Below are 10,247 nucleotides of genomic sequence, written 5' to 3' on the forward strand. Positions count from 1 at the left end.
AAGAGATTGCTGTCTTGATGATATCTACTCTGTGGCATTACCATGAGTTAGCCTGAATTGTGCCTGTAATTATGTAATAATAATAATAATAATAATAATAATAATAATAATAATAATAATAATAATAATGATGATGATGATGATGATGATGATGATAATAATAATACCATTTTGTTATACTCACATAAAATCAAGAATATTCTGAAAATGTTTAGATTCGACTTTATCCATTAGGCCTAGGGGTGAAAAGAATTGAAAATTTATAGTAAACATTTTACAACGTTTCGTAGTTTGAATAAAACATCGCATTTAGATGAAATGTCCTAGAGAGGAATAAAACATAACTATTCGTTGGAATCATTACATTGGCTGAAACTGAGTGACCCCAATCGAAACTTCTTAATAGTCCACCACTATTTTCTTCCTCGCTTACAACAATAAAATTCTGTTTTCTTCCAACCTGTTTTCTCTTAATTCATGAAATCTCCGAAGAATTTGTTTGAATAGACTTCATGCATATTGAAAATATTAACACGGATTTCTCGGAACAATCTGAGGCAAGTAAACATTTCACAGGATATCGTCCGTTCATTCTATTTATATAAACAGCTGACTGAGTTCTGAGAATAATTCAGGAAGACTCTTACTAATTGCTAAAGGAAGCTGCATAAGTCACGTTCAATAAACCATACATTGAATCTCCACACCGATCATCCACCGCAGTTTGCATTTCGTAGGGCTTAGACACCAAACGAAATTTTTGTGGACAAAAATTGAAGCGAGATAGATTTTCTGAGGATGTTACTGATTTCTCCACCATCTTTCCATAATTCAGTATTACCCCAATCCTTTCTCTTACTTTTGATGGAAGGTTGGATAGATCGATGGTGGATGGGTGAATAAGTGTATGGATGGATGGATGGATGGATGGATGGATGGATGGATGGATGGATGGATGGATGGATGGATGGATGGATGGATGAATTTCATACTCCTACTGTCATATTCTCCTCTGATTGAGATTCTGGCTGATATGTACATCTATTATTATCAGCCAGTACATCTCACTCGACGATATTTGTCAGAGGAGAAACAATTGTCTGTATGCATTTGAAGTTTGACTAGCGTAATATGTAGCTAGTAGGCGATGTATGCAATTGAGGGGAAAGGAACTGGCCATCCTATCACATTATCTCCTAGCCTAGTTGCCTCATAAGTGGTGCCTTCTTGGTATCACTAGTGAGGTTCAGACCTGTCTTCGGAGAGTTGACTAAACAACAACTATGATATCGTTACAGATTAGGTGATCTTGGAATATAGGCCGAATGGAGAGTACATGGACTATTCTTGGTATTAATATGCAACCCATATCACTTCCTTCATATTTATAGGCCTGCATCATGTAAGTTATACTATAGATAATATACAAATGAAAGAAATGCTTTATCAAAACTTTATAAATAGCGATTTGGTATGAAGTTGTGTGCATATTAAATTTACATATTTTATTGACACGTAATTTAGACACGTAATGTTTCTAATCATTTACTATAAAATAATCGGCATCACCCACAACTCTAACATTATTAATTGATAGTGTCGATTTTTATGTTTCTCCTTCCTGTGTCACAGTAGCAGGATACTCTCCCTTAGTATGTTACTGACGATTTAAATATCTGACGCACTTCTGTTATATAAGTCCCTGAATAACAAAATCAGTAACGTTGTTTAACCTAATTTCCGAACAACTGCATTATAACATACACACAATGAGATCGTCAAAAATTAAGTAGAAATGCATGTATGAAACATGAAAGCACAAATTAAAAAATAACGCACAAAAATTAAGCAGTAAATGTTAACGAAAGTTGTTCAAAGTATGGTTTACTCTTAAAATAATGGAAGAATTTTTTTTTTAAATTTTTTAATATATTTTTAAATAGGTTATTTTACGACGCTTTATCAACATCTTAGGTTAAGGCGATAATGAGATGAAGGCGATAATTCCGGTGAAATGAGTCCGGGTTCCAGCTCCGAAAGGTACTCAACATTTGCTCAAATTGGGTTGAGGGAAAACCCCGGAAATAACCTGAACTAGGTAACTTGCTCCGATCGGATTTCGAACCCGAGCCACCTGGAAACGTTTTTGGGAGTTAATAATACAATATTCATAATGCCAGCGCAATATTGTTTAATAATTAGAAAATGTTTTTCCATAATGCAAATAAATGTCACACATTCACACAAAATAATGTTACATAATTAATTATACATAAAAAACTGTAAGTGTTTTAATACTGTTACAGTTATTTTATGTATATTTTAATTGCTTATGAGAAAACACTGTTGTAATATAACGTAATGTTACATAGTTAGCTGGAATTACGTTAATTCAATTTTAATATCACCTTGATATTAGATCACACTTCCCCTGACTTTCGTGGCAAGAGTGTACTTGGCTTGTTGTAACTACGTAACTGCTTGCTGAAGAATGTTAGTGAGTAAGTATATACAGTTCCCTTTTATTAAATTAGTCCGTTTTTAATTTATTTAAATATGTGTATTAGATCAGGAGTTATTAAATATTAATTCTCGCGAGGTGGAATTAATAATTTTTCGACAAATTAGATGAGTCTTAAATAACTTATAATACAAGATCAATTCATGAAATAAACGTTTAATCGAAGTATGTCTCTTGAGTGATACACAGTACACATGGAAAACAAATGAAGAGACATGAGTATACACACTAAAATACTAAGGAATACATACATTTATATTGAGCCAAGCTTTTCCCTTAAGTTTAGAAAGCTCACTTTTGGGATTTTTTATCCCGTGATGATGGCGTTACCACTGTACAAGCGCGCACTTTGAATGAACGGAAGACAGCGAAGTCTATCGATTGCAGAATGTGGCTAGTGTGAGGTGGTCGTTTGAGAATAGTGACATTTTCTTCCACAGCTGGTTCAATGAGTCTTCTATCATTGTGCCCATCATATACCAGTAAAAACTGACTTGTTGTTTCCAAATGCCAGCACAAGCGTTGTGTTTTAATATAATGAGACAAATGTCACTATCTATCCAACCGTTAGAACTGGCTGCTTAAATAGTACCTGAATAACCATGGCTATCTGGTGCAACTCACTGGCCCCATACATATTTCCCTTTAAATATAACAAGTGGTGACGCCTTCCCTCTTCTGCATTGCAAGCAGCTAAAATTGTGGTACTATCTTTGCTTAGATTACTTATCGTCTTATTTGCTGGTGCATTCTTCTCGCCAACAACTTTTCTTTTCGATGGGTTAGCACTCAAACTTGTTTCATCCAGGTTCCAAATTCATAGTGATTTATTGTGGAGCTGGGTTCATCTAGAGAAATTTTTAACATTCCAAGTATTCAACTAATGAGAGGTCCGTTGCAAACCGTATTAAGTCCACTCACGGACGAAATTGAGTTTTATATGAGTTCGTATAGTTCTGAACATGCTCTATCATACTGTGAAATCTGTTTGGATCTAATTGTATTAAATCCCCTTTAAAGGAATAAATGAAACTGCGTGTTCGTGGCAAAACCGTATTATGTCCACATATTTCTCCGCGTCAAACCGTATTCTATTCAAAACCAATTAATATTTTCCATTGTAAGTTTGCTTGTCAAGTTTCCTGCACTGAGAAAAACTAGCTCAAATTTATAGTATTGACTTATTGTCGACCTTTGTATCAGTTCAATGCCGCTGCAGTCCAATTGTGCATGTGATATCCGTGAAAATGGAGGGAGAAGTGCCTATAGGTGAGAATAGCAGAGATAGCAGGAAAAGAGTGAATAAGAAAACAGCAACAAAGTGAACTTCGGTATAGTATTTTTACTAGGCCTATATGTTTTAATTGATAGGTGTTAGGATACTTATTTTCACTAAAAATTGTTTTCTACAATAATCGTGTGATGTACAAGAGGGTAGGCCTATTCTTGTTTCAATCTGCAGAAACATTGATAAAGATGCTGATTTAACACTCTTCGAACCACCATGCCAATATAGGGAAGGTCGGTTCTACTATTGTGTAATTCCCGCACATGATATACACAGGGGCAAGGAAAGAGTTTTCTAGACAAAAAAGAAAGCTGATCAAGATCGTTAGCATTAATGAACATTATCTTTGTGCTTCAATATTACATAGGAGTAAATCAAAGAATGTTACTTATTAATTAAACAATTACTTTGATTCAGTTTTTACAAATATTCAGGAAGAAAATGTGTTTCTTTTTTATGTTCACGTCAAACCGTATTATGTCCATGATATTTTCTGAATTTCAGGACAGTCTGATGTAAAAGTGATTTCAAATATAATTGATTCTGATAAATCAGGTTCTTCCAATAATTAGTAATTTAGAATTTTAATTTTCCTCCCTTAGTTGGCATATACATAGTTTTTTTTTCTCTCCTGAAAAAATTACATCAGTGGACTTAATATGGTTTGGAATGGGCCTCCTTTAGGATTAGTCATTTTCTTCCTAGAGTATTTCACATTTTGCGTTACCTTAATTGATAGATTATGTCACCTCTTAAACCCCAGAAACCAATTTTCACCTGGGACACCATTTTAAATGAAGTCCCGAGCCCATTTTTGACACATATTTCTCAACAAGCTCTGTAACTTTTTTTTCGACTTAGGCCAAAATCTCATTTCTCAATAGTTTTTAAGCCCTGTTCGTGTTCTTCTGGAATTGCAGTATGCGCCCCAGAGTCTGGCTTTTCAATCCCCTCTTCCCTTTCAAATGGTATATAAGGTTGCTTTCGGAATTTTATATTCAATAGCAGCTCTAAATATAGTTAAGCTACCTATGTTACTTAGAGCTTCTTGCAAAGTCTCCTTCAAATAATGCCTTCCCATGCCTGTTTTCTAATATAATTACGCTCCATGACGAAAACAATCTTAAAAGAATACGTGAATAACTGGGGCAAGTGTAATCCATGGTAGACACTTACCCCAGATCCATTAGGTCACTCTTACTCCATTAAGAAAATAACTCGGGTAAGTACACACCACAAACAAATCATCTCTGATTGAACACGAAAATGAAAATAGCATAACAGTACCAAAAAATAAGTTCATTTTAGTAATACATTAAAAAATACCGTCCTGTGTAAATATTTACTTCCCAAAGTTAGCTACAAACACAGAACACTCATCTAGTCATTCAAGACTGTTAACCTTTTAGTCACAGAGTATAAAATTTCTTCAGACAAACTCGGACCACAACTGCCATCTATTATAGTATAATGTACTAATGAACTACAGGACCACAAACGACCACTGATAGTACCACAGTTCATTTAAAAGTAGACGAGAAATGAAGCAAATAGACACTTGCCCCTAATACACTCTTACCTCATCTCACTTTACTTGCCTTATGTCATGTTTTTTAAGTTTCAAATTACATATCTTTTTCCGTACAACACAATGATATAGAATTATATAACAAGCTACATAATGTAATTAGTGCTAATATAATGACACCAGTTGTTTCGCTTTAAGACGTTAGATTCCGTACAGGTTGGAAATCCTAACAAGTATAATCGTATAGTTATAGTCTTTCCGCCATGTTTCGACGAGGAATCATAGATATTAATGAAATAATTATTTTCACTAAAATAAATGAATGAGAGGAAACTGAATGTGCGATTTAAAATAGAATAAATTACCTTTTTTGGAAAAATGTGCCATAAACACGGTGAGAGGAAGAAAACATTATAACTAGGCCATGATTCATATGCAAATGCATGTATTTACTGGTCTATTGAAAGTCATGCAAACACATTTTTACACAAGTTTAAAACGTCAATGATGACAAATATGCAAAATTAATCGTGAATACATTTACATACTTCAGGCGTTCCTGCATAATAGACCATTATACTTATATTATTATTTAAGTATATTTTAAAGATTTTGTTGTATAAACCCTTAAATTTGCATATTTTGTAAAAAGAAAATAAGATTCTGGATTCTTTGGTTGTCAGCACACAATTCTTTGGGTAACTGTACTCGATGGCTGAAAATTCCTTGTATATGAACGGTATCTACAGTGAAAACAAAACAGTCACTCCTTGCTTATGTTCCACTTGCTCTTGAATCGAGAATTGAGCACATTGAACTACTGCACAACAAGCATTCAGAAATGTCCCTACTTACCTAACACCACGTACCCACCTTCCTCTGTTTTTAACTTATTCTCAGTTAGCGAGCCAGCAGTCCGAGTGACAAGAGTGTGATTTTGTTGTATTTTGTGTTCGGTTTATGTGTGGATTCGTTCGTGATACCTCCTGCAAAATTATTACAAGTAGTAGAATTCCTAACAGAACAGATTTCCCACACACGATGAAGCTGTCAACACAAAACTAGACGTGTTGTGATCAAGAAACCTTGGTTACAGGATTGTACTCAAACCAAAGAAGGTCTTGTGCTAAGAAAGTGTGACTTGCTTGAACCTGGATCGCAGGAACTCACAATTTGCATGCTGAAATTTTGTCCAATAACCTCAAGAGTTGTTGAACGAAATTTTCAGTATTCAGAAATGTCCTTTTAGAAAACAAAGTACGACAACAGAACCCTTGAAAATTTGCTAGTTTTGTTTTACAACCAGACGAAACAAGCTAAACAAATAAATAAAACGTGCAATTGAACCTTAATGCAGTGTAAAATATGTAGCCTACAGTTATATTAACACTTCGTTTTTTTATGAAGATAGTAAACGCTACAAAAATTGATTTTGTATATAAAGTCTGGCCCTAATTGTAGCATAATAAGCCACAGATATTAACACCTATCTACAAATCAAGTGATAGAGATCGAATTCTTAAAAGAGCGTTGGAGTACAACTTCATGAATCCTTCATGAATCTTAAGTCAATAGATTATAAAGAAGATGAAGAAGAATATGAATAAAGAGAAAAGTAAGAGAGTGAATTAACGGGATCGTTATAATTCATTTAATTTTTGAGGATATGTATGTAATGTATGTATGTAAGTAATGTATGTATGTATGTATGTATGTATGTATGTATGTATGTATGTATGTATGTATGCATGTTATGTCTGTATGTATGTATGTATGTATGTTATATGCAATGTCGTGTGTTGCGGTTCATGATATTCGTACAGTAAATATGTGTTCAATACAAAATGTGGCTAATTATATTCAATTTTATTGCAAATAGGGTACAGCTCCATTATTTGTTTATAATATTTTGCTTCTCTAAATTGCTGATTATAGTAAATGAGTGAGTAATAAAATTAAATACCTAGGTATCTAGGATGTCATCTGAAAAGGGAAAGAAGTTGAGCTAATATTTGAAGTTTTTAGAATGTGTTTTGTTGCTTTTCACAACTTTGTAAAAGTGGAGCACCTTGTTTTTGCAGGGAGTCCGTCAATTGCTTTTAGAACAAATTAGGCTCCGAGGACGTACAAACACAATATCTCTTCTTAATATATTGTCTACAGTGTGACATAAGCAGCTTAGCTACGCTTGTGAACACAGCATGAACAATACATTTAAAAGTATTAAGTGGTGTGTGACACAATTCATCCACTCATACCGTAAATATACATATCCAGATACAAACTTTGGGGCACCTGAATTTTACAAGTTCCAGTTATAACATACTGCGCATGCTCAGTGCTCAAGTGGCCCAAATTTTGTTTCTGGGTCTATACATTATTAAAGAGAGGTTAACAAGATTTTTAATTATTGTACCTTCAGGGACAGAACGTTAAGGTTTTAAAGAGAGATGGATTAATATAATTTCCCAATACTCGATTCCTGTACTTGTTTTAGATTTTCGATGTGCGTTATTCTCTACTAATATTTTAAAAGCGAAAGTAAATGTTTTTTGTTTTTGAGAGTATTCGAATAACGAAGGTGCTTTCACAACAGCAATTGCAGTTGTTAAGGGCGCCTTTTTGGTACAGTTTTATATAAGAAGCAGATAAGGAATTCCTAAGTTTAAATAAATTATTATTCATGAGAATATCGGACCTTGCCAATTTTAGTTAGACGTATCGAATTCATCACACTGGAACTGTTTTGTCTGTAAGATGACGATACTAAGCCTATATCTATTTCCCTAGGAATTCCTTTACTTTACGGAGCGCACTGAGGGATTTCCCTATCCCACGACTGGGGATATTGTAAGTTTTGGTTTACGACGGGTGGAAATTATTTTGTAACTTACTGTTATAAAGTATTTTTAACACTAGAAAACTCATTTTTAAAGGCGGAACAGAGGTGGATATACCATATGATTCCATAAGCTTTGATATAGTGGAAGTCTAACGGCAAAGAAACGAAGAATGGATGAAAAAAGAAAGAAAGAATGTAAGAAAGAAAGGAACAAATGAAGAAAGAGAGAATCAGCCAAAAACTAAAAGGTATCGAAAAAGTTTCTAGTCTTTTTCTCAAACGTATCGATAGCAGACAGTACTCCCAGGTATCGATAATAGTCGGTACTCCCAAGTATCGGTCGCAGTCGATACTCCCGAGTTTCGATAGCTGTCGATCAAATTTTCAAAAGTACCGATGGCCGAACTCCAGTTTGTTGTAAGCCTATAATAAGATATTAGTCACGATATTAGTTATAGCTCCAAGGATCGACCTGGACAAATATTACATTGATGTTAGAAGACGGAATTGAACATAAATGTACACACATCCTGTATAAAGTATTAATAATGAGAAAGTAGTTAAAAAGTGAATGACAAAGCATAAGAGGCTACAGGAAAAGTGACTCTAATGAAGAGAAACAGACTGAAAGTCTACTCTATGAAGTGATGAAAAAGAAGACAAAGCAATAACTCAGCTCTGCACAAATTTCCATTACGCAACCATCAGAAAATAATAGACATCTTATTAGGTACGTAAATATAATTTTCATGGGTAGAATTTTAATGGGACAGAAGTTTTATGTTACATTCGTTTCCAATCCCTATATTAAACTGTTTTCTTGCAAAACTCATACTAAGATGTTGGTGAAGCGCCTACAAATAAATTCATACTGATAGTTCGATAGGTTCTGCTATTGACCTAAGACCATAACATACAACTAGATCCTTCTTTCTAATTCTCTTCTTGTTAGACTAATACTGGGTGTTCAGTTCAAAGTGTGTCATGGCTCGCTGTATGCCGTCATGTGGCTAGTCGATGAGTCTAGAGAATTCAATCTTTCTACACTCCTGCAGAGGTGTATTACCCATGTGCCAGAGAAGTTGCCTAGCAAGTACGACGTTCATTCAGAAGAGTACTTACCAATACGTACGGTAACGGCAGGAATGTGAACTGTTTTGAAACATGTACTGAGGTGAGTTTTTTCTTACTGTCGGGATATGTGGAGAGGGTTAAGACGATTACTTATGTATTTGTTGACATTAACTTCGACGGTCAACATGGACACGGAGCATGTGATTTGTATTGTGGAATGTTGCCGTACGCAACCGATGGTAACAAATACCTGCGTACGACTTGCCCGCGCAAAACACAGTTCGAAAGAGGTTATGGTAGCACACAGACAGTACAGACCGTCATCTGTTGCTACGACGTTCAAGTCATACAGTACACGTTCTCAAGTTCAGATTGAACGCCTTAATTAATAGGCAACTTCTCTGACACAAAAGCTGAAACTCGCTTCAAATCGCTGACTCATCAACAGTGACGCCATGACACTTTGAAATGAACATCCAGTATATATGTGGTAGGTAGTTAAAATTTACACAATATGGAAGAAATATTTGTTTTTAATTTTGAATTTGTTAAGATGACATTTTACTTGAATACATTTACACAATAATAATAAACCAGGTTGAACATTAATTTAAACTGAAGGAGATAAAATAGGTATTTAAAACTTCTTTTTCGTAAAATCTTGCATTTTTTTTAAATGGAAGACATAGTCTTAGAAATAATTGCTGGCGCACAAATATTTTCAAAGTCCGAGAAAGGAGGCAGTGCGCATGATCAAAGGACGAGCGATCAGGTCCTGAAGCGAACCACTAGTTGAGGTAATAAGATTCTTTCTGTATCATTATTATGTCGTCCCTTAGCTGTGTAGCTACACTGCTCTACACGGAAACTAGATATCTGAGATTTAGTGTCGGACATTTTACTTTCTCGTCAAGACCCAGTCTATGTAGTCAGACCTAGGCCCGGTTTCTTCAATCTTTGTTAAATTGTAACAGTGTGTTATTCCATTTTAGCT

The sequence above is a fragment of the Periplaneta americana genome, chromosome 2, assembly GCF_040183065.1.
Source record: "Periplaneta americana isolate PAMFEO1 chromosome 2, P.americana_PAMFEO1_priV1, whole genome shotgun sequence".
Lineage (NCBI taxonomy): Eukaryota > Metazoa > Arthropoda > Insecta > Blattodea > Blattidae > Periplaneta > Periplaneta americana.